This window comes from Gopherus evgoodei, chromosome 2 (genome assembly GCF_007399415.2).
Source record: "Gopherus evgoodei ecotype Sinaloan lineage chromosome 2, rGopEvg1_v1.p, whole genome shotgun sequence".
NCBI classification, from domain to species: domain Eukaryota; kingdom Metazoa; phylum Chordata; order Testudines; family Testudinidae; genus Gopherus; species Gopherus evgoodei.
In genome coordinates, this window is record NC_044323.1 from 228688739 (window position 1) to 228710718 (window position 21980).

Consider the following 21980-nt stretch of genomic DNA (forward strand, 5'->3'; position numbering starts at 1 on the left):
GATTCAGTCTTCATGTGTGGTCTTTTACCTCCAGATATTTGCTCCAAACCATAGTCAAGACCTCATGTCCCAATTTTCTTTTTGTTTTGGGCTTCCAATTTCATTTTTTTTTGGTATGAAGATACCGCTTCCTCTTCCCCACCACCAGCAGCAACAAAAAACAGCAATACCCAAGGAAGTCCAAGTAGCCACATGAGCTACTGTTAGGAGGAGGGAAGCATGATCAATTCCTCCCCCCTTGGGGCAATGCATACCCTTGTGAGCAAGAGGAGGCAAGAGGATAAGGGAGGGAGATAATATGCACCGAACTATGAAATCAAGCTAATAGTAAAGGGCAGCAATGAATATGGTTTAAATATCCTGAGTTTGATTCTTTTCTTGCTCTCTCTCCTTTTATTCCAGTGTAACTGTACTGACTCCTAAATACACTGTCAGAATAGAATGAGGCCTTCCATATATTGTTCTTCTATTACCCTCTCTCTCTCCCTGTCTCTTTTCTGCACCCTGTATTGAACCTACATTAATAACAAAGAATCAATTTTAGAAAGTGGGAGTTAGCAGGGTTTGTTAACAGCACTAGCAGGAGTATCAATTAAGGAGCAGACCAATGGAGGGCAAGAGGAGATCAGAGTAACCTTCGATTTGAAAGCTTGGTTTATACCCATTTCTGCAGATGCACAAAATATTGTATTACAGGAATATATTCACATTAAATACATACTGTACACATGGACACACACATATACGCAGAATCCAAGTACTGTGTACATTCTGTATGTGCATTTGTGTATAAATGTTGTCTGAAATGATCCAAAGATGTGTTATTTTCATGTCAAGTGCGTGCTCAGTAGCCCCTCAGAGCAGCAAGTGGATTTATTGTAGGATTACAAATCTCATTATTTACAGTTTGTGACTCTGACGCCCCTATCGCATAGAAAATTTCCCCCTTGTGTAAATGAACTGCATCCCAGTGCCAATCCATGATCTTCACTCCCAACTTGCACATTCAGTGTCAGCAGTAAAATTATGCAACACCCACACAACTAATTTGTTGTGAATCAAGCCCAGAGTTATAATTTGTGCCTGCTCTCTGAAAGTGGACTTTTGAGGATTGTCCATTAATACTTTATGCCAAACATGACTGTTCAAATATCTGAGCAATTAAAATGGGGGCCTGCAGTTTTTCAGGCAGCTCTGTTTACAAGTCCAGCTGCATTTTAGTTAGTATTAGTGAAACATTATCTGGCCTGCCTCCCACTCAATTCCCTCTTTTTAATCCCAATAAAGTGAGATGTTTCAGTCTGTCTGTATAGTGATCAATTATTACATCTATTGTTCTGATCAATTTTCTCTCAAAGTGCAATTGATTACTATCCATTTTATTATGGCTCTCAAAATTTGATATTTTTTTCTGTTTAGAGGCCAAAATTTCAAGTGCATTAGCTAATCTGGGTAAATGCTAATAGTAAACTGCTTTAGAAGATGTTTTTATCCCATATTAATAAGGGGAAATAATTTCAAAATACACTGGTATATTCCAAGAGTCAGTCTGTAAAACAATGGGAAATATGTCCCAAATGCAATTTATAGGAGAGACACAAATACACCTATTGGGAATAAGTCTGGATATTTTTAAAAGTGAGGAAAATCCCATAAACTATCACCAGATTTATAATGCATCCTGCATAAATCATTGTACAGTTATTGATCTTTTGTGCCCTGACAACACATGAGTATGGATATTTAGTGTAATTGATCAACTTTCTTCTAAAGGAGAGAAAATGAGACAATTAAGCAAAAATTAACTGAAAGAGGTGAGCCCTATATAATCTCCTACAGCACAGCTTCCTACCCTGCAGGCTGCCAGACTCGTCTCAGGATACACAGGTAACCATCTGAACTGTCACAGGCAATCAGGGAGCAACAGTGCTAGCAGCTTCCTTTTCCCTATGGGTGCTATACTGTGCAGTTCAGTAACAAGCAGAACTTCCACGGAAAACAAACACGTGGCATGGGCTTAGAACACAAAGTGGCAGCAGCTGGGCTGTGATGCAGGAAAGATTCTCTCCCAGGCTAGATGGAATAGGACAGAACCTGGAGGAGCTGAAAAGCAAAGCTACAGGAAGCAAACACCTCAAAAATAAAAACAGATGTACAGTGGGTAATCAAAAGGCAACAGCTTCTCCTAGGAGATACAATTGGTACAAGGCTATGGACAGAAGAAGGGATCGGCGACTCCAGCCAGGATGACTGGGAATAACTGCTAACAAGACAGCCACACAAGAAATTCCCAACAGACCTCTAGGAATGAGTTGCATAGACAAGGACCTCAACCAGGAAAGCCTTGTACCAGGCCTGCTCCTGGCCAAACCTAGACACTGAAAGCAGACCTGTCCTGGCTGAATGCAGCTGCTAGGTATGAACATAAAATGTAAAGTGATTACTCCAGCGGATAGATTTCATATGGTATTGCTAAAGCCTTGAATTTCATCATTGGGCTTTTACTCAAATACCAGATATCACATCTACTACATCCCCTTATCAAATTTGTCCTAAATTTATTGTGTTTGAACTTGTCCCATGGTGCCATGATTTGCCCTAGGATAACACTTAAACAGAATGCCTATGGATACAGCATATACAAATGGCTTTCCAGGTATGCTTCAAAGTGCAGTCTCAGCAACTAAGTGCATACAGTAGGTTTATCTATCCCCTCACTTCATATACTTTGATACCACCATTTTAACCAGATTTGAGGAGACACAGTGTGTGGCTCTATTACCACACAGGATGATTTTTTTCAGCATTCTGTAAATGATCCATTCATAGTTGTATTCATGTCTAGAGCTGGGTGAATTTTTTTGATTAAATAGTAAATTTGCCAAAAAGTACAATTTTGGGACCACTAAAACTCTTCCCAAATTTGAGTCAAATTGTAGGAGTGGAGGGCCATTTTCTGACTAGAAATCACAGGAATGAAGTTTCTGTGCTGATAGTGCACATCTTCACCATCTTAACTCACACTGAAGTGAGTATCAGAGAAAGCATATGTATTTGCACACAAGAATCATAGAATATCAGGGTTGGAAGGGACCTCAGGAGGTCATCTAGTCCGACCCCCTGCTCAAAGCAGGATCAATTCCCAACTAAATCATCCTCCCCAACGAAATCATCCAAGGTACATTTGTGTTCACATGAAAGCAGTTTGTGTTACCTTCTCAGCTGTGCAGCTTATATATGTGTTGGCTTAGCAAAAATTGGCAGTCTTTTAAAAAGTAGTTCTCAAAACAAAGTAAAAGGAGCATTATCAATGGGCTTTGACATTCAAAAGTCTGGCTCACTGTGCAAACCTTAATAATAACCTTATCAAAACACATTTTAATTGCTTTAATTGGATTTGATATAAGCAACTCACTGTCTCCTAGGTGATTATATAAAAATTAGTGCCTGATCCAAAATGCACTGAAGGCAATGGGAGGATTTCCACTGATCTCAATAGTTTTTGGATCACACCTTTAGGCTCTTGCATTAGGAGTACGTCAGGGAAGGATTCTTCTGCCAGACAGATGAGCTACCAGTGCGATTCCTGGATGCTGCGTCTCTGTACTGTCCTTTATGGTTAAAATCTACGTTAAATTTTTAGAAGCATGGGAGCAACTTAGTTAATAATTTATGCAAAGAAAAAAGGCAAAATGGGTAAAATGAATGATTCCACAATGAATAACTGGACCATCTTTAATATAGTTCCAAATAATATTTGTGTATAATAAAGCCCCCAAATAGATCATGTGAAAAATATCCTTTAGTGGAACCTGACCTTTTGGGCTGAGGTGGAGGTGTTGTGTGATCTGCTCTTTTCTAGTAAATTGCTTTATATGGACTGATTTAGGCTTTTCACTGCATTCGAATTCCTGTGTGAGTTTGATCTATTGAATTTTCCAGGTGTTTGTTGCCATCTTTAGATGGAATCGTTTGCAGATGCCAGCTGCATTTTTATGATGTGATTAGAGGAATCTGTAACTTTGGATCACTTCCTTCCCCAATCCCCACCCCCCTTACATAATTAGAAAGAATGGGAGGGAGGAAGGCTAGATGAGGGGATGAGAGAGACACACCAGGAACGAAAGTGTCTGTAGTTCTGCAGCTACATTTTAGTGATGGGATCAACGAGAGTAAAAATGTTGGAACAGGGCTGGCCCTTGGGGTGGTTGACTTGAGTTTATCCCAGTTGCCTATTTTACTCTAAGCCCATTATAAAATCTCACATAAAGTACACCTGAAAAATGCAACTGGCCTCACTCATACAGCTTCTTCACTCAGACCTCCCACCATAACCATCTAACCCAGCCTCCTTCATGTCCACAGTAACCCCAGGTCTCCCGATTAGTCAATCACCTCCATTCAGAAAAGCCAGAGAAAACAGATGAGTCTTGCAGGCCAATCCTAAGTTTGTCAAAGCTAGGCCCTAAAGGACCATATGCTGACATGAGTTCCAAAGCCAACTAATTAAGAGCACTGTGCTGCCGACCTCCTTCAGTTTATAATGGGCACAGAGGGCTGGTAGTTTATGTTCCTCACATGAATATGAAGATTGCAGTAACAGCCAGTGAGAGGTACTTCACGGTGGAGTTTATCTATGCCTGCTAGGGGTAAGAAAACAACTGTGGCATCTTGATTTACCATTTCTGCTGCAACGAATCTTCAAGAATAGAAGTAAGAAAGTGTCAACTTTATTTGGACAAAGATTGTTGTAGAGGTAAGTGTGGGTCTCCACAGAGAAGCAGCTTAGAGGTATGTGTTAGCGTTTGATTTATGAATGCTGAGCTACCATAAAAAGGTACTTTAACCCTATTGCAGCTTAAACACTCTTTAAAACACTACGCTTGTTGGCACTCTCTCTCTGTTTAGTGCTGTTTCAGTGCCAATCCCTAAAACATGGCCCTATAAGCAATCCATTTTTGTTTTGTTTCAGTAAGTGCTTGAGTAATATTTCAGGACAGACAGGTTGATTTTGTGAGGCATTGTGGTCTAGTGGTTAGAGCACAGGACTGAGACAGTCAGAAGCTGCATTTCCAATATTTGTTGCGTGAACTCCACTGCATCACTTCCCCCCTCTGGGGATAATACTTAACTAATCCTCAAAACACTCCTCTGAATTAGATAATGTTTGTGTAGCACTTAGTAAAGTGCTATCTAAGTGATAGCAGAGCACTTTAAAAGTTAAACGACTGTAGTTTATAATATTCTTCATAGTACCGGATAGTATAATTTTACTTCAGCTGCATAAATGAACTCCTTCTTTTAAAGGTTGTATTTTAAATATTTATCTGCTCTGCAATAAAACATTTATGGAGACAATTTATTGGTCTTGGCTTTCTAGGTTTTGCCCTTTACTAATTTGACTGTTCTTCAGAAAAACACTTTTGGGATTTGAGTATGTCTGAGTTAGTTATCAGTTTAATAAATTCTTGCATACCCTGGGCCTGATTCTAATTATATTTACAGTGGTTTTGCACTGTTTGTAATTCCATTGACTTCAGCTGAGTTATTCCTGATTTATATCGATGTGAGTCAAATTGGTCAGGCCATCAGTCCCAGTGTTAAAAATAAAACAAAACAAACCAGACAAAAATGCACAGGTTTAAAACATTGGAATATCAGATGTAAAAGTTGGGAAAAGAAGGCAATGTTGTATTCAGTTTGCTTAGAATTTCTCCTTTTAACATGCAAAATCTCCATCTTGCTTTCAAAGGAGGTAGCTAGGTCTTACATCCCATTGCACTTCACCCATTCATATTCAATGTAATGGATAAGAAGTTAGGAGTTGCCAGATTTCATCAAATCATTCAGTACTGACTCTGGCCATTGTCAGTAATGGATGCTTTCCAGGGTCCCGTCTAAGAAAGACACCGGGACCATTGGTTAATTGTTATATGCAAGAGAGAAAACCCCTCCCTGTTGCAGAGAAGTATGCTGATATTCTTGAAGCACATACAGAGCGGCATTTACAGCTCATATCTGCAAACATTAGTTGTGTTTTAAAGTTACCATTTCCCTTTAACATCCAGACACTACTGCATAGCCCTTGGGGCTTTCCATGGTAGGGAACTGACACTATATCACTTTGCATTTCCTTCTGTTTTAAAATTCTCTTCTTTTTATCTGGTGCCCTTGTTCCTATGTTGGGGAACAGAGAAAGAAAACAGTGTCCAGTAGTTTTGTAATATACCCTTCATAGCTTTCCATGTCTTTTTGGCATTTCTTCTTTCCAGAAGAAATAATTCCTGCCTTTTCCATTCATTCATCTATACACCCACATCATTCCAACCATGTAGCCTCCTCAACATTTTTGTTTCTGTCTCCGTACGTATGTTACATTAGCTAAATCTCTGCTGCAAGGTGCCTAAAATTCAGCACAGTGCTCTAGGGCCAGACTTAGGCACACAGAACCATGGTGATAGGGTTGGTAAAATCCACCTGAATAGAATAGCATAGTTACTGTAGAAGTCAATGGAAAAATTCTCATAGACATCTGCAATGGTTGGATCAGGCCCTGCATGTTATGCACCTTAATTTTAGAGAATATTATAACACTTCCTGAGTTATATTCTATTTCTCTGAAACCTCCAAGAAAGGTGTCTAAGTTCTGTATGCCCACCCTGCGAACAAATCAGTGCTTACCCTGGGAGTAAAATGAAAAACTGAAAGCCAAGCGTTAACTGTCACTAATGTTTTTGCTGATTTTATTTCTTAAGTTTGTTATCGACCTGCACAGATACATGCATGATATATTGCCAGATATCATGCATGTATATCGTGCACAGAGTCATTGATAATTTTCACATTTAGCTACTATACTTTAATTCCTTGCCCTTTAAACATATTGCCATTAACATATTGGCCTTCATGCACATAATCTGACAGTTTTTCTAATCTAAATACTAATTATCTTCTCATGTCTAGCAGTCTGACTCCATTTCTTCATTTCACTTCACCCCAACAGCATGTATCCTCGGTCGCTTCAAATTAACTGTGTCTCACTCTATTTCACAGCCTAAAGAAGAGATTAAGAGCAAATAGATCATCAACTTCCCGCCTTATATTCTTAGTATAAGTATTTAACTTTGTTTTTGTTTCATCTTTAGTCAACAGCAGCAACGTGTTTCCACCTAATTCTCATGGCTGCTGTTTGAATTTTGTGATAAAACATCTTTAGGCACCTAAACAAGGATAAATAAAATAAATTAACAAAGAGAAGGGATAGAAAATGCAAACACTGGAATGCAGTACAGAATAGAAGAAAGACTGGCAGCAGTGCCTTTAATAATAGGAAGATTAAATGTTGTTACCCATAAGTTAAATGTAAACGCCATATACTTCTGCTAAAGTGGATTTTGAATAAAAGTTAATGGAGCTTTGCATCAGAAGTGGTTTTAAAAAGGTGGAAATCACAAGAACAGCTAATATGCTACATATCCTTCTCTATCATTGATGGTTATACATAATAGCAAAACACTGCCACTAAATAGTTTGAAGTTATTTACTTACTAAAATGAGATAGAACTATTGATGTAAGGACACAAAATACCCTAACTGTTGTTCAGTCACACATGTAAGCAAAATATAAAGAAGCTCCCAAGTTTTTAAACATGCTAACAAAGCATGAATTTACATTTAAATAGGTTCACTCTTGCTGAAATTCTAAACTAAACTACCAGTAGGTTTAGCATTAAATACATGATATTTGCTGCGGATGTGACAGAATTAAATTAGGCCTGGTAAATGTACCATTTGAATAGAGAGCCATTATGAACTAAGCTATCTATACAGCTGAAGAAATCTCTTGTTCAGGCTCTAATTATAATCCAGCTTGACTACAGCACCAACCTCCTCTCTTTCCTTTCAAACCCAGTCTCCCCTCTTCATTCCATACAAAGTGCAGTCGTATGAAGAGTGTGGGAGATAGGTGTATTTTTTTTAATGATTATATACACCTATTTGATAGTGTCTACTGCATGGGTGACAAGCAGTAACTTAGTCCTGGGAATGTGAGAGCGTTTAACACATTGTGACACTCCCCGGGGTTCAATCTGGACAGATGGACAGCTGTTCCCTTCAGTTCAACCTGGGGTGCCTTTTGCACTGCTTCGCTGTAAGAGCAACAATTCCTGCTCCTGCTCACACAAAACTTCTAACATGTGAAATCACTCCTTGCTGAATTACATGAAGGCTCTGGCCAGTCACTCATGAATTACATACTGGGTGACTCCAGCAAACTTCCCAGTCCCAGACCTTCTCCCAGAAATGTGTGGCTTGTACTGCTCAGTATCCTCCTGGACAATACAAGCTCATAGAAAGTCGGTCATTTCTTATTGACTACAGAAAGACTATAAGTGACTACAAGTAATGAGGCAAAAGTCAGAATTGGTTACAAAGAAAATGAAAGGTAATATGCAGCCTAATGCAGTAAAAGCTTTTTTATCTGGCATACTAGGGGAATGGAGGGTGCAAGTAAGTGAAAAATTCTGATGTGGGAAGGGGTGCGGGGATGGGGGTTGGGGTGCAGCAGGGTGTGCAGAGCTTGGGCTCTGGGAGGGAGCTCAGGGTAGGGGGCTGGGGCACAGGAGGGAATTTGGGGTGCCAGATCAGGGGGCACTCAACTCACATGGAACCCCGCAAGCTGCAACCTGTCCCTGCTGTTCCTAGGCAGCAGTGCGGATAGGTGGCTCTGTACGCTGTCCTTGCCCTGAGCACTGGCTCTGCAGCTCCCATTGGCCAGGGACTATGGCCAGTGGGAGCCATGGTGGTGGTGTCTGAGAGTGGAGGCAGTGTGCAGAGCTGCCTAGCCAAATGCCTCCACCTAGGAACAGGAGGGACAGGTCGCCACTTGTGAGGAGCCATCCGAGGTGAGCACCACCCAGATTTGGTACCCCGTCCTGCCCCCCAAACTGCTCTCCTGAGCCCCCTCCCACACCGAAACTCTCTCCCAGAGCCCATGCCCTGCACCTCCTCCTGTGCTCCAAACCCCTCATGGCCGTTCTTCAACCTAGGAGCAGCAGGGTCATGTGACTGTGCCTGAGGAGCAACACAAAGCCAGATAGCGAGCCTGCTGGCCCCGTGACAACTGAACTAAAAACCAGACTTTCTATGAAGATTAGAAATGCTGGTTTATAGAGCTTTCTGGTCGGTACAGGGCCAGATAACACAGCTTTTACTGTACCTAGCTTAAGAAGTGAAGTGAACTGAAGAGCAAAAAGTTTTTTCTCACCATAAGCTTACAGCAGTCTGGCTGGATCTTTCAGCCAGAACCTCCCCCTTCCCCTCCCCCATTTCAAGGATGCTTCCTTTGTCTTTCAAATGTTACTGATGTTCTGAGCAGAGATGAAGGAAGAGGGGTGATTTGGGGGCTGCTGTTTCTCATTCTGATACCCTCCTCTTTGAGGATTCTCTCCAGCTAGGTTTCAGGTGACAGCCAGTCTGTTTTACATGGATACCGCCAGCTGTATTGTTGCCAATATGTAAAGTTCTTGCACTCATCGTCCTGCCAAAGAATGGCTGCTTACCTCGGTGATAGTTCATAATAGTCCATTTGATTATGCTGATATCTGGAACATCAGTGTGTCTTTTATCTCTGAAGAATTGGTTTGGGCCTGCCTTTCTAAACTTGGAGCATATTACAACAAGGTTATATAGTAGAATTGTATAACTTTACATACACTATTGTCACACATTTTACCAGCACAATAATGCTCAGAAGATTATGAGTTTTCAGATAAGAACATAAGAATGGCCATACGGGGTCAGACCAAAGGTCCATCCAGCCCAGTATCCTGTCTACCAACAATGGCCAATGCCAGGTGCCCCAGAGGGAGTGAACCTAACAGGTAATGATCAAGTGATCTCTTTCCTGCCATCCATCTCCACCCTCTGACAAACAGAGGCTAGGGACCCCATTCCTTACCCATCTTGGCTAAAAGCCATTAATGGACTTAACCTCCATGAATTTATCTAGTTCTCTTTTAATGATACCTCACAAGGCATACTTTGTACAAAATGTATCACGTAAAAGGATGAACATATGAGTACAGACAGTCTCACACATCTGCAGAAAGGTAGACATTGGTTGTAGAAAGCCCAATCACTGATACTTAACCAAACAATACAGGTGTCAAGAACTGTTGCCATTTTGTCCAAGTCCAAGGGGAGACAACAAGCCAAAGATTATTCATTTGTTAATGACTCTGATCTGCTATAACAAATGATTAAAGAATGGGAAAAAACTGTCAGGGAAGGACAAGAAGAGACAAAGGCGGTAGAATTGGCTGAGACTCTGTCTAAAATGTGAAGGGAAACCAGAGCCAGAAGACAAGACTGGAAAGGAGAAGAGGGGTGCAGAAGACTCCTAGACTCCCTGGAAGGCCCTAAGACCCACAGGGCTCTCTGAGTCAGTCTTGTGTGGTTCTCTTTCCATTGATCTGTATGTTTGTAAGAGAGTTTATGCACCATTGGGGTGTCCCCTTATGGCTGCATCTAGGGATTAGCTCTGCCCAGCCTGATGCCCCCTTTCATCACTCACTCATTGCACAAAGCTTCTTGCTGTCTAGGAGTCAGTGTTTCCTCTTCATGGCTTGGCCCTCCAGCTAGGTCACTATACCATTTCCCCCTTCAAGGTAACTGGACCAACAGTCCAGATGCCATTCCAGGCAGTCTTCCTGGTTAAGACTGTACCATTTTCCCCAGTGGTTAATACAGGGACCCAGGCCCACCTGCTACTCAATGCAGAGCTGCTAATTGTAGGGTTCCTGGGCTGGAACACAGTCTCAACCCTTGCTGCCATTTCCCTGGACTTCTTCCTACTACATTTTCTGCAGGCTCTCTTCTCCACTACCCCTCTGGTCAAGTCCCTTCCCTCAGTGTCAGTATCCCCAAGCTTCTGCTCTCACCCTGGGTTTCCTCCTTTTTGCCTCACTGGGCCTAGAGTGTGAATGTAGGCTTCCACACTACAGCCTGTTCTGCTCTTACTTCCTGGCTTTAAACAAGCCCCCATTTACTGCTGCCCAAAGGGGCTCTGTCTTCAGTTAGGGCTTATCAGTGAAGCCTAAGTCTCCCCCAGCAGCAGCCTACCTTAGGCCCCACGTCTGCTGAGCTATGAGTTCTCTGCTGTGCCTCTAAGAGAAGCAGCACAAAATCTCACTCTGGGAAAGTGCCTCGCACGGCCATTAAATAAATAATTCATAAAATACAATAATAATGACAAAGTGGGTAAAGTAATATCTTTTATTATCACACACCTTGTTCTCTCATACCTTTGGTCCTGCATGGCCACAACAACACTGCAAACATTAATGACAATATAAAAGTTGCCATTCTAGATTAGATCAATGATCCAGCTAGTTCTATATATTGTTTCTGACAGTCAGTACCAGAGGTTTCAGAGGAAGGTGCAAGCAAATTGATAATTGACAGTTTATAATATAGCCTAACTTTAGGGAAAATTTCACCAAAACCCCATCAGCTACTAGTTTATAATTGAAACCTAAGCTTGTATATTCCCTATATATTTATGTCCTGCCTGGGGTCTAGGATTTTAAGTTCTTGGCCTCAGTGATAATTTACAGCAATGAGTTCCAAAGTTTAATTATATTTTGTGTAAATAGTAACTTATCTGGTTTCAATTTATTGCTTTTCAATTTCATTGGATGTTCCTCTTCTTATATCATGAGAGATTCTTCTGATTTTCCTTCTCTATACTATTTATTCTTGTGTGGGCCTCTGTCATTATTGTTTCCTCTGTAAAGAATTGTTTTCATCTTCTATTTCTGGACCCCATCAGTTTCTGCTATAACTTTTTGAGATAGGTTGATCAGAACTATACACACAATGCTCAGTGACAGTGACTCAATTTATATGATTTGATCACAGTATTTTCATATGCCATTATTTTACTCCATATTGGCCCTGAAATTTTGTTTTCTTTCCTGAGTGCTGCTATGCATTGAGCAAATGTTTTCACTCAGCAGTTCACAATGATACATAGGCCCTTTTTCATTTTCAGTAAACATTTCTTGACACATTCTTCTCAACTTGGTCTAAGAGAGCCAGAATCTGTTGACCATCATGGCAAGGTTTATTTTGCTAGACTTTTTTCTGAAGTGGTGGGTTGAGAATGATTTTGAATGTGTTCAGCAGCAACTTTATATATTCTTCACGGAATTATATTTTCTCACAGGAGCATTGGATAGATAATGTAACTCCATTTTTGTTCCAGATTATTACATGTTCATACTGAGGAATGTGTGAAGATTATTCTCCCCAATTACCTACATGATGTTAGCCTGTACCAGTGTGAGCTATACAAAGCATATTCAGAAAATTGTAATTATAGAACCTTTTAAATATGTAGTAGGTTAAGACTCTACAAAATGCCTTTTACTTAAAAATATTTAAGTTGTATCTCCTCTAGTCATACACATACGCTCAACAGACTGTTATAATACTACCCATTCCCTGACTTTTTTAGTATTATTGCTTTCTTTATTGCACACATCTTTACCATGGTCTCACTTCTTAATTTCCTCTCTACAGGCAAACACACTGTGCACATGTATTTCCCACGTGAGGAAATATAAGCCTACATTATGCATGATTTTGTGTAGCTAGTGCATTCACATAAAAAATAAATAAGCCTTCTACTTGGTCCCTTTGCACTCTTGCAAAAAAGCTTGCAAGTGCTGGATTTCAGCCCGTCTTTCAAAACCTCTGCTGTGCAAGTCAGTTGATTCTGAAGCTGAGCACCATCAATTTTTTAGCATGATAGATATTTGACAGTTTGAATCTCTTTATGTTGCTTTCATTGTTTTTGCACTATGGATGGGGATGGCGTAGGTGGTGGTGAATGAAGGTGTACTTCTAAACAATAAAACCTCACTAAACAAACTTTGCAAGTGTAACTAAGTTTTGCTGTAACAGAGATCAAAGAGGGAGGTCATTTGGTGGCACATCCCCTGTCCCCAAAAAATAAACTTTTGTGAATAGGGATCTCAGCTGAATTCCTTGCAGGTCCAGTATCAGCAAGAACTTGAGAGAAAGATTTAACTTACAAAGATTTACCTTACATGCACTTTTGATGAGAAAAATGGCCATATATGGGATTTTAATTGCTATATATAAATAGAAGAATAAAGTTTGAGCCATCAAGAAGTGACTTCACATTCAAAAATGTTGATTCTGTTGGGGATAGTTAACCATTTCTACAGCTTCCCTATCTTTGAAGAGGCTTTATTTTGAAAAACAATCCAGCAATATTGTCTTTCTGAAAACAAAAGAGCTATTACAGTAGAACCTTATAGATACAAACCCAGATACACACTTAGACTTCAATTATTATGGACTGACCAATCAGCTGGAAACCATTGACCAATGAGGGGCTGTGTCACCCATGTCCTGCAACCTTGAGTGCCTCACAATGCTTCTCTGTGATAGCTCCCACCTGGGTTGTTTGCAAATAGCCTGCCAGCATGCAGGTAACACCCTGAGTATCTGTATATAGCTGTAGCTTACCAGCACACTCCAGTCACACTCTGGCTTCCACCAGCTTTGGTTACCACAATACACTCCCAATCCCAGGTTTCCCCCCAAAACATGTGTTCTGCACTGTCCAGCCCCCTCCTGGGCAGTCCGGATATATTAAGTCCATTGCTCCTCTAAGGGATCAATCTGAAACAATTTGCTACTGTAAATGGAATTATCCACACAGTTCACAACACTGGATTAGTTTTTATTTAACTTTAAGTGCGTACTAGTATTAAGGCATCAAAGTCAGAAATGGTTACAATCAAAAATAATGATAAAACTCTTCCTACTACTAACCTTAAACTAGACTTGGTTCAATGTGAAATTCTTACCACAGGTTTTCAGTACATTGCTGACCAAGGGTCCAATGGCTGTCTCGTTTGTCATCTTAAATGAAAAAAAGATGGACAGGGAGAGATGACCTGGGGTGTTTTTGTCCCTCACTTTTATAGTTCAGTCACCCTTGGAAAATGAATTTTCCTGAGAGTGACCCCTACATAAAGTTCTTTCTAGCTGAGAGCAAGGAGTCATGAAATCTAGCATGGAAGAGGTGTTATGCTATTTGCTTTTTACCTCTGTTTGCTATGATGCAGATCTGTTTGGGTCTTTCCTCTCCCACTTCCATGCCAGAGAATGACCACTTGATAGGTGATGGCCCATCAGCTTTGATGACACCTGGATGGGGTATCAACTTTTTCTTTGTCTTTGAGAAGCAGGTTTACTCACTTCCCACATTTGTCTGATAAACAAACGTCAGTCGTGATTTCAACTTATGTTCATAACTTTACATATAATATTGCTTATAAATATCATGGTAATATAATTGCCCAGCAAGTTATTAGTTTTCAAATTATCCCTTCAAGGTATATTCTGTACTAATTTTAATACAATAGTGTGTAAGGTGTTACTACTGGGGTACCTTTGGTCACAGTCCCCCAGTAGCATTCCTTTCTCTGCAGCAAACTAGTTTAGCCTCGTATGCTTCTAGTGGTTTGATTCCCACCAGCCTCTTTTGGGGGAAGAGGGTCTGCTGTGAATTAGTTTACATTTGACATCATAAGTTGCAACAGTGAGAGGAACATAGTGTGTGAGGTAGCTTTTCCTGAACTCTTCCCTATTCAGAAAGAATATCTACATCATTCAAGCTACGAAAAGGTAAACTTTTGTCTTACAGCAAGAGGAGCTAGAGGTATGTACATGATGGGTGATGAAGGGTAACATGCAAGCATTTTCCCCCCACTCTGTGGCTGGAAGTCCCTTTTCTATGGTGTTTGTCTCAGTTTTGCTCCCATGTACCTAACACAGAAGGCGTATTGAATAGATTCAGCTTTGACACGGGGCTTTATGAGTTCTCTGTACTCAAAGTTCAAGGGATGCTTCAATCCTGCGGCATGTTTATCTGCACCTCCCTAAATTAGCACTTCTAGAGACAGAAGAGTAGCAAATATGAACTCAAAGGGTCTAAAGGGAGGAAAGGAATGATTAGGACGATGGGATCCTTCCTGACTACCATTTTATTGAAGGAATGGTTTTTCCTTGTCTATGGGATCACATGAAGAAAACAAAGCGGCATGTGATTCATACAAGCAACTTTTAATATCTGTGGTCAAAATGGCCACTGCCCTGTAATGAAAATATATGCACAGCTGCCAAGATATTTCCCCCTCTTTTGTTGTGATATTATGCTAAGGTTAGTGTACATAACATTTTGAGAATTCCAGTACTCCATAGGACACTAAAGAGTGGTTCAGATCATCTGCTTTTCTATTGTTAAAGATTATTTTTAAAATGGAGAAAATGTATTATATTGGCAGAGAAAAGAAACACAAATCGCTACTTTCTATTCAATGATTTACGTAATTAGCACGTATATATAAAAGAAAAAAAATATCTGTACTGTGGCACAGAGAGTAATTTAAAAGTTATTTTCCCACAGTTTATTATGTTCCCAGTCATCCAAACCAAGTTCTATAGATCTTTCTTGACTCTGATCATAGGTGCCACTATGCCTCGTAATATTCAAGGTTACCAGGGCACTTAAGACGGTTCCCTTCCAGTTGTGTGTCTATTTTTTAAACTAAAGACATTTCTCTTCACTGCTTTTCTTACTCACTTCCTAACTCTTTGGCTTTTCAGTCTGTCATGTCACTTTAATGCTTTTTAAATTTAAGATCTCTGAACTTTTAGAATGCTCTTCTTGCAGGAAGCACACAGTAATTTATACAATTTAGGAATTTCACAGAGTAATTTATGCTATCCCTATATAAATGTGTAGACATTGTGCAAACATGCAAGGAGCTCCTGAAACCTAACATAGACAGGTTTGTGTAAGTACCATTTTTACCCTCTGGTTTCTCTTTCTCAGTATTTGTGTAACTTTTACTAATAGTTTTAAGGACTATGGATGGCATCTACTGCTACTCTGCACTATGAAAGATATTTCTACAGCAGATACTTATATACGGAGTCTTCTCTTCTTTTGTCAAATGCATTAAATCACTTAACCTGGCAAATAGTTTTATTGACCTGTATCCTCTCAGGCAGTGGTTCTCATATATATGTACCCCTGGGGGTATGCAGAGGTCTTCCAGGGGATAGATTAACTCATCTAGATATTTGCCTAGTTTTACAACAGGCTACATAAAAAGCAGTAGCAAACTCAGTATAAACTAAAATTTCGTACAGACTATGACTTGTTTATACTGCTCTATATACTATACAATGAAATGTAAGTACAATATGTATATTCCAAATTATTTATTTTATAATTATATGGTAAAAATGAGAACATGAGCAGTTTTTCAATAACAGTGTTCTGTGACACTTTGTATTTTTATGTCTGATTTTGCAAGGAAGTAGTTTTTAAATGAGGTGAAACTTGGGGATATGCAAGACAAACCAGCTCCTGAAAGGGGGTTCAGTAGTTTAGAAAGGTTGAGAGCCACTGCTCAAAGTATTTAGGGTCTGTGACCAGGTTGCTTGTGCAGCACCCCCTTGTTTCTGAGAGGCTGAGGTAATGGTGCTTGGCCCTCCAGCCAAGGCACTGTTCAGTCCTACCCCTTCTGGGTTGCTATGGTCTAAAAGGAGTCAGGAACAAAAAGAAAATCACAACTCAAAACAGGGTCATCTGATGAATACTGGGGTGGGACCCCAGCTTTCTATTCAGCACTTGTCTTCACACTATCCATACATCAGATGAACCTCAGGGGCCAGCTATCCCTTCTAGAAGGAGGCTCCTCCAGAGGGTGTCAGCTCAGTCTCTGAGCTACAACCAAGCTTCTCTCACATCAGAAGTAGAACTCTGCTCCCCTTCCTGGGCATTTCTGAACTGGGCTAGGTCTCCCCCTTTTAACTACCCTCTTCAGGCCTTTGCTGCAAATGTAGTGGGGTGGGGCTAATTGGGTCCACAGGCTCCCATTAGGCCCTACACTGGCAATGAGAGGCTTATCTTCTCATCACAAGTGTCCTAACTTCCATGGATTTCAGTGGGATTCCATAAATACCTTTGAGAATATGGGCCCCTTAGTAATCATCTTACTTATGTCCTTCAGAAATGTTCCACCCTTTAGACATGTAGCCACTTAACATTCCCTTTCCCCCCAGAATAGCTTAGGGTTACTTTGGGGATTTATTTTTGAAGCATTTTCAGTGTATTTTATTCCTATCAAGTTTTTGTCTTTTTTCAATTAAACATACTAAAGTTTGAGAAAATTGTACAAACCTCCATTTATTTTCCTTCCATTGTTCTCTAAAAACCTAGTTTCTTTAATTGTTCTTCATGACCCTTGAAGATATTTGATTGTTTTATTAATCCGTTTTCAACTACAGTGTTTTTGCAATGTCCACATCATGGGGCACTTTACTCACCACTGGGTGGTGTCCCCTTTGGGCAATTCTGGGGATTAGCTCTGCTTGGTTCAGCACCCTCATCCTTCTCCTTCCACCATCTGCAGCATTCCGTCCACTCACGGAATCACAGCAGTTGTTGGTAAGGGAACCCAGGCCTGCCCTCTACTCTGGATTCAAGTCCTAGGCCCTGAAGCAAGTAGTTTAGGTCTGAGGCTGCATCGACCTTACTGGTCTAACCCCTGGACTATTTCCTACCAAGTTTCGCTACTCCTTCTAGCCAGATTCCTCTCTCTCAAGTCTACGAAGTCTCAGGGGTTCCTAACCCCCACTCCTCATCCTTCTCCCTTGCTCTAGGGAGAGAGACTACAGTATTCAAGATGTGGGCATACCATGCATTTTTACAGAGGCAACATTATATTTTCTGTCCTATTATTTATCCCTTTCTTAATTATTCTCAGCATTCTGTTTGCTTTTTTGACTGCCACTGCACATTGAGTGGATGTTTTCAGAGAACTATCCACAATGACTTCAAGATCTCTTTCTTGAGTGGTAACAGCTAATTTAGACCCCATCATTTTATATGTATAGTTGGGATTATTCTTTCCAATGTGCATTACTTTGCAATTATCAACATTAAATTTCATCTGCCATTTGTCATCCAGTCACCCAGTTTTGAGAGATCCTTCTGTAGCTCTTTGCAGTCTGCCTGGGTCTTAATTATCTTTAGTAATGTTAGTAGCCTGAGTAACCTGTTCCAGTACTTAACTTTCCTTACAGCTAGGAAGTTTTTCCTAATATCTAGTGTAAATATCCCTTACTGCAGATCTTGTTTACCAGTTCTTGTCCTACCTTCAGTAGACATGGAGAACAATTGATCACCATCCTCTTTATAACAGCCCTTAACATATTTGAATACTGTTATCAGGTGCCTCCTCAGTCTTCAAGACTAAACATGCCCAGTTTTTTTAACCTTTCCTCATAGGTCAGGTTTTCTAAATCTTAATTGTTGTTGCTCTCCTCTGGATTTTCTGCAATTTGTCCACATCTTTCATCAAATGTGGTGCCCAAAACTGGACATGATACTCCATCTGGGGCCTCACTAGTGCCAGGTAGAGCAGAACAATAACTTCCCATATCTTATATATGACACTCTCATTAAATTTGCCCTCCAGTGATATTAATTGTATTCACAACAGCATCATGTTATTGTTTATATTGACTTTGTGATCCATTATAAAGAGAAGTTACTCACCTTGCACAGTATATGGAGTTCTTCCAGATGTATATTCCTATAGATGCTCCACTTTTGGTGTGCATGCATCCCATGCTCCTTCGATTAGAGATTTGCAGACGTGGTGCCTGTTCAGCCTACACATCCTCATGCCGTACGCCAAGGCTATACAGGGCTTTAGTTCCTTCCCTATCACACACTCCAAAGGCAGCTAGTGGACCACACATAGGGACATGCTGTTATAGACTGGGGTGTAGGCAGTCTGGCCTAGTAGTCAGGAGTCAGGTCTACTGGGAAGAACCAGTATCCAGCTTGGTGAATGAAGCCAAGGTCATCATCAGAGTCATCTGCCAGGGGTCAAGCCAGAGTCAGAACCAGGAATCAAAACTGAGGATCAGAGCTAAGGTCAGATATGAAGTGCCAGAACAAAGGGTCAAGCCAGAGTTAGAGTCAGAAGTTGGAGGCCAGAGTCACAGCCAGGACTGGTAACTGATACTTGGAGCTGAGGTCTAAAGAAAGGAGAGGCAAGGATCAAGCATGGAGGAAACATGAGCAAAGGTGGGGTAAGGCAGGAGCGGAGCATGAGTAAGGAACAGGGTTGAATGCAGGAGTCAGGGTCCAATGCAGTCACAATAAGCAATCACCTTATTGCTCAGACAAACTTCCTGTGCCTTCTTCTGGCTTAAATAGCATGGTTGAACCAATTGGGAGAGCTGGGCAATCCTTCCAATCAGGCCTTGGCTGAAGTTATAGTCCTACTAGCTTCCCAGCCCACTAGGTTTCAGCAGACATTGGGTGCAAACCAGGATGCAGTATCTATCTGAGTACTCCCAGACCTGGATTCAAGACCGAGGACATCACACATGCATCTTGAAGAATTCTAGTAACTGCACAAGGTGAGTAACCTTTCCATCTTTGAGTAGTGTTCCTGTGGGTGCTCTCATTCATAGACTCTAGGACTGGAAGGGACTTCAAGAGGTCATCAAGTCCAGTCCCCTGCCCTCATGGGAGGACTAAATACTGTATAGACCATCCCTGATAGACATTTATCTAACCTACTCTTAAATATCTCCAGAGATGGAGATTCCACAACCTCCCTAGGCAATTTATTCCAGTGTTTAACTACCCTGACAGTTAGCAAATTTTTCCTAATGTCCAACCTAAATCTCCCTTGCTGCAGTTTAAGCCCATTGCTTCTTGTTCTATCATTAGAGGCTAAGGTGAACAAGTTTTCTCCCTCCTCCTGATGACACCCTTTTAGATTCCTAAAAATTGCTATCATGTCCCCTCTCAGTCTTCTCTTTTCCAAACTAAATAAACCCAATTCTTTCAGCCTTCCTTCATAGGTCATGTTCTCAAGACCTTTAATCATTCTTGTTGCTCTTCTCTGGACCCTCTCCAATTTCTTCTCATCTTTCTTGAAATGCGATGCCCAGAACTGGACACAATACTCCAGTTGAGGCCTAACCAGCGCAGAGTAGAGTGGAAGAATGACTTCTCGTGTCTTGTTTACAACACACCTGTTAATGCACCCCAGAATCACGTTTGCTTTTTTTGCAATAGTATCACATTGTTGACTCATATTTAGCTTGTGGTCCACTATGACCCCTAGATCTCTTTCTGCCATACTCCTTCCTAGACAGTCTCTTCCCATTCTGTATGTGTGAAACTGATTGTTCCTTCGTAAGTGGAGCACTTTGCATTTGTCTTTACTGAACTTCATCCAGTTTAGCTCAGACCATTTCTCCAATTTGTCCAGATCATTTTGAATTTTGACCCTGTCCTCCAAAGCAGTTGCAATCCCTCCCAGTTTGGTATCATTTGCAAACTTAATAAGCGTACTTTCTATGCCAACATCTAAGTAGCTGATGAAGATATTGAACAGAGCCGGTCCCAAAACAGACCCCTGCAGAACCCCACTTGTTATACCTTTCCAGCAGGATTGGGAGCCATTAACAACTACTCTCTGAATACGGTTATCCAGCCAGTTATGCACCCACTTTATAGTAGCCCCATCTAAAATGTATTTGCCTAGTTTATCGATAAGGATATCATGCGAGACCGTATCAAATGCCTTACTAAAGTCTAGGTATACCACATCTACCGCTTCTCCCTTATCCACAAGGCTCGTTATCCTATCAAAGAAAGCTATCAGATTGGTTTGACATGATTTGTTCTTTACAAATCCATGCTGGCTATTCCCTATCACCTTACCACCTTCCAAGTTTCTGCAGAGGATTTCTTTAATTACTTGCTCCATTATCTTCCCTGGTGACATCTTCTTCAGGTGACTACCAAGCAATAGCCTTAGCTTGGAGGGCTGTGGGGCTTTGGAGCACAGTCCAATGCTGAAGACATGACTGCATTCCCAAGGACAGCATCTGATCTAGAAGAATGGAACACTGCACAATGTTTGGGAAATATATGTATCAAAGTCCAAGTTAAAGCCTTGTAAAGCTCCACAATAGGAACATGTTTGAGTAATGCCATAGAGGTATAAAAAGACTTTGCGGAATGGATAATATACTGCGGGGAATATGTATCAGCAGATTCATAACAGAGATACTACAACCAGAAATCCACCTGCAGAGTCCCAGGTGGCGATTGTGGGCACTTTGAACCCATCAGCAATTGATATGAACAGCCTGGGAGACTTCCTAAATAGATTGGTTCTGTACAGATAGAAAGCAAATACCTTCTTGACATCCATGGTGTGTAAGGCAGGACCCTCCCTGATTGGTGAGATTTTGAGTTAAAAACTGGGCGGTAATTGACTTGGTTAATGTGATACTCAGATGACCCCTGAGCTAGAAATTTAGGATGCAGATGTAACAAAACCTTGACCTTGAAAAATACCATAAAGGGAGTGTATGCCATTAAACCCCACATTTCTTTTATTCTTTGGGCAGAGGTGATGGGCATTTAGAAGACTATTTTCATGGATATGTTAGGAAGAGAACAGGTAGCCATTGGTTTAAGGGAGATCTCATAAAACATTTATGTATTAAATTTCGATCCCATGCAGGAATGGGTTCTTTAATCTGAGGGGAAAGGTTTCTCAACTCCTTAACAAAGCTCTCTGCTCTGGGAGGAGCAAATACTGAGGATTCCTCAAACAAGGAATAACCAAGTGAACTCTGATAGACCTCATAGATATCCTGACATTTTCAATTGCAGCAGGTAGTCAAGAATAGCAGAGAAGAAAGAATGAATGAAAGAAAGACACAGCTGGTCACACAAGTAGATGAATCTCTTCCATTTTTGAAGGTAAGTATTTCATGTGGCTCCTCTCCTACTGTTTAACACCTGTTGTACCTATACAGAACTG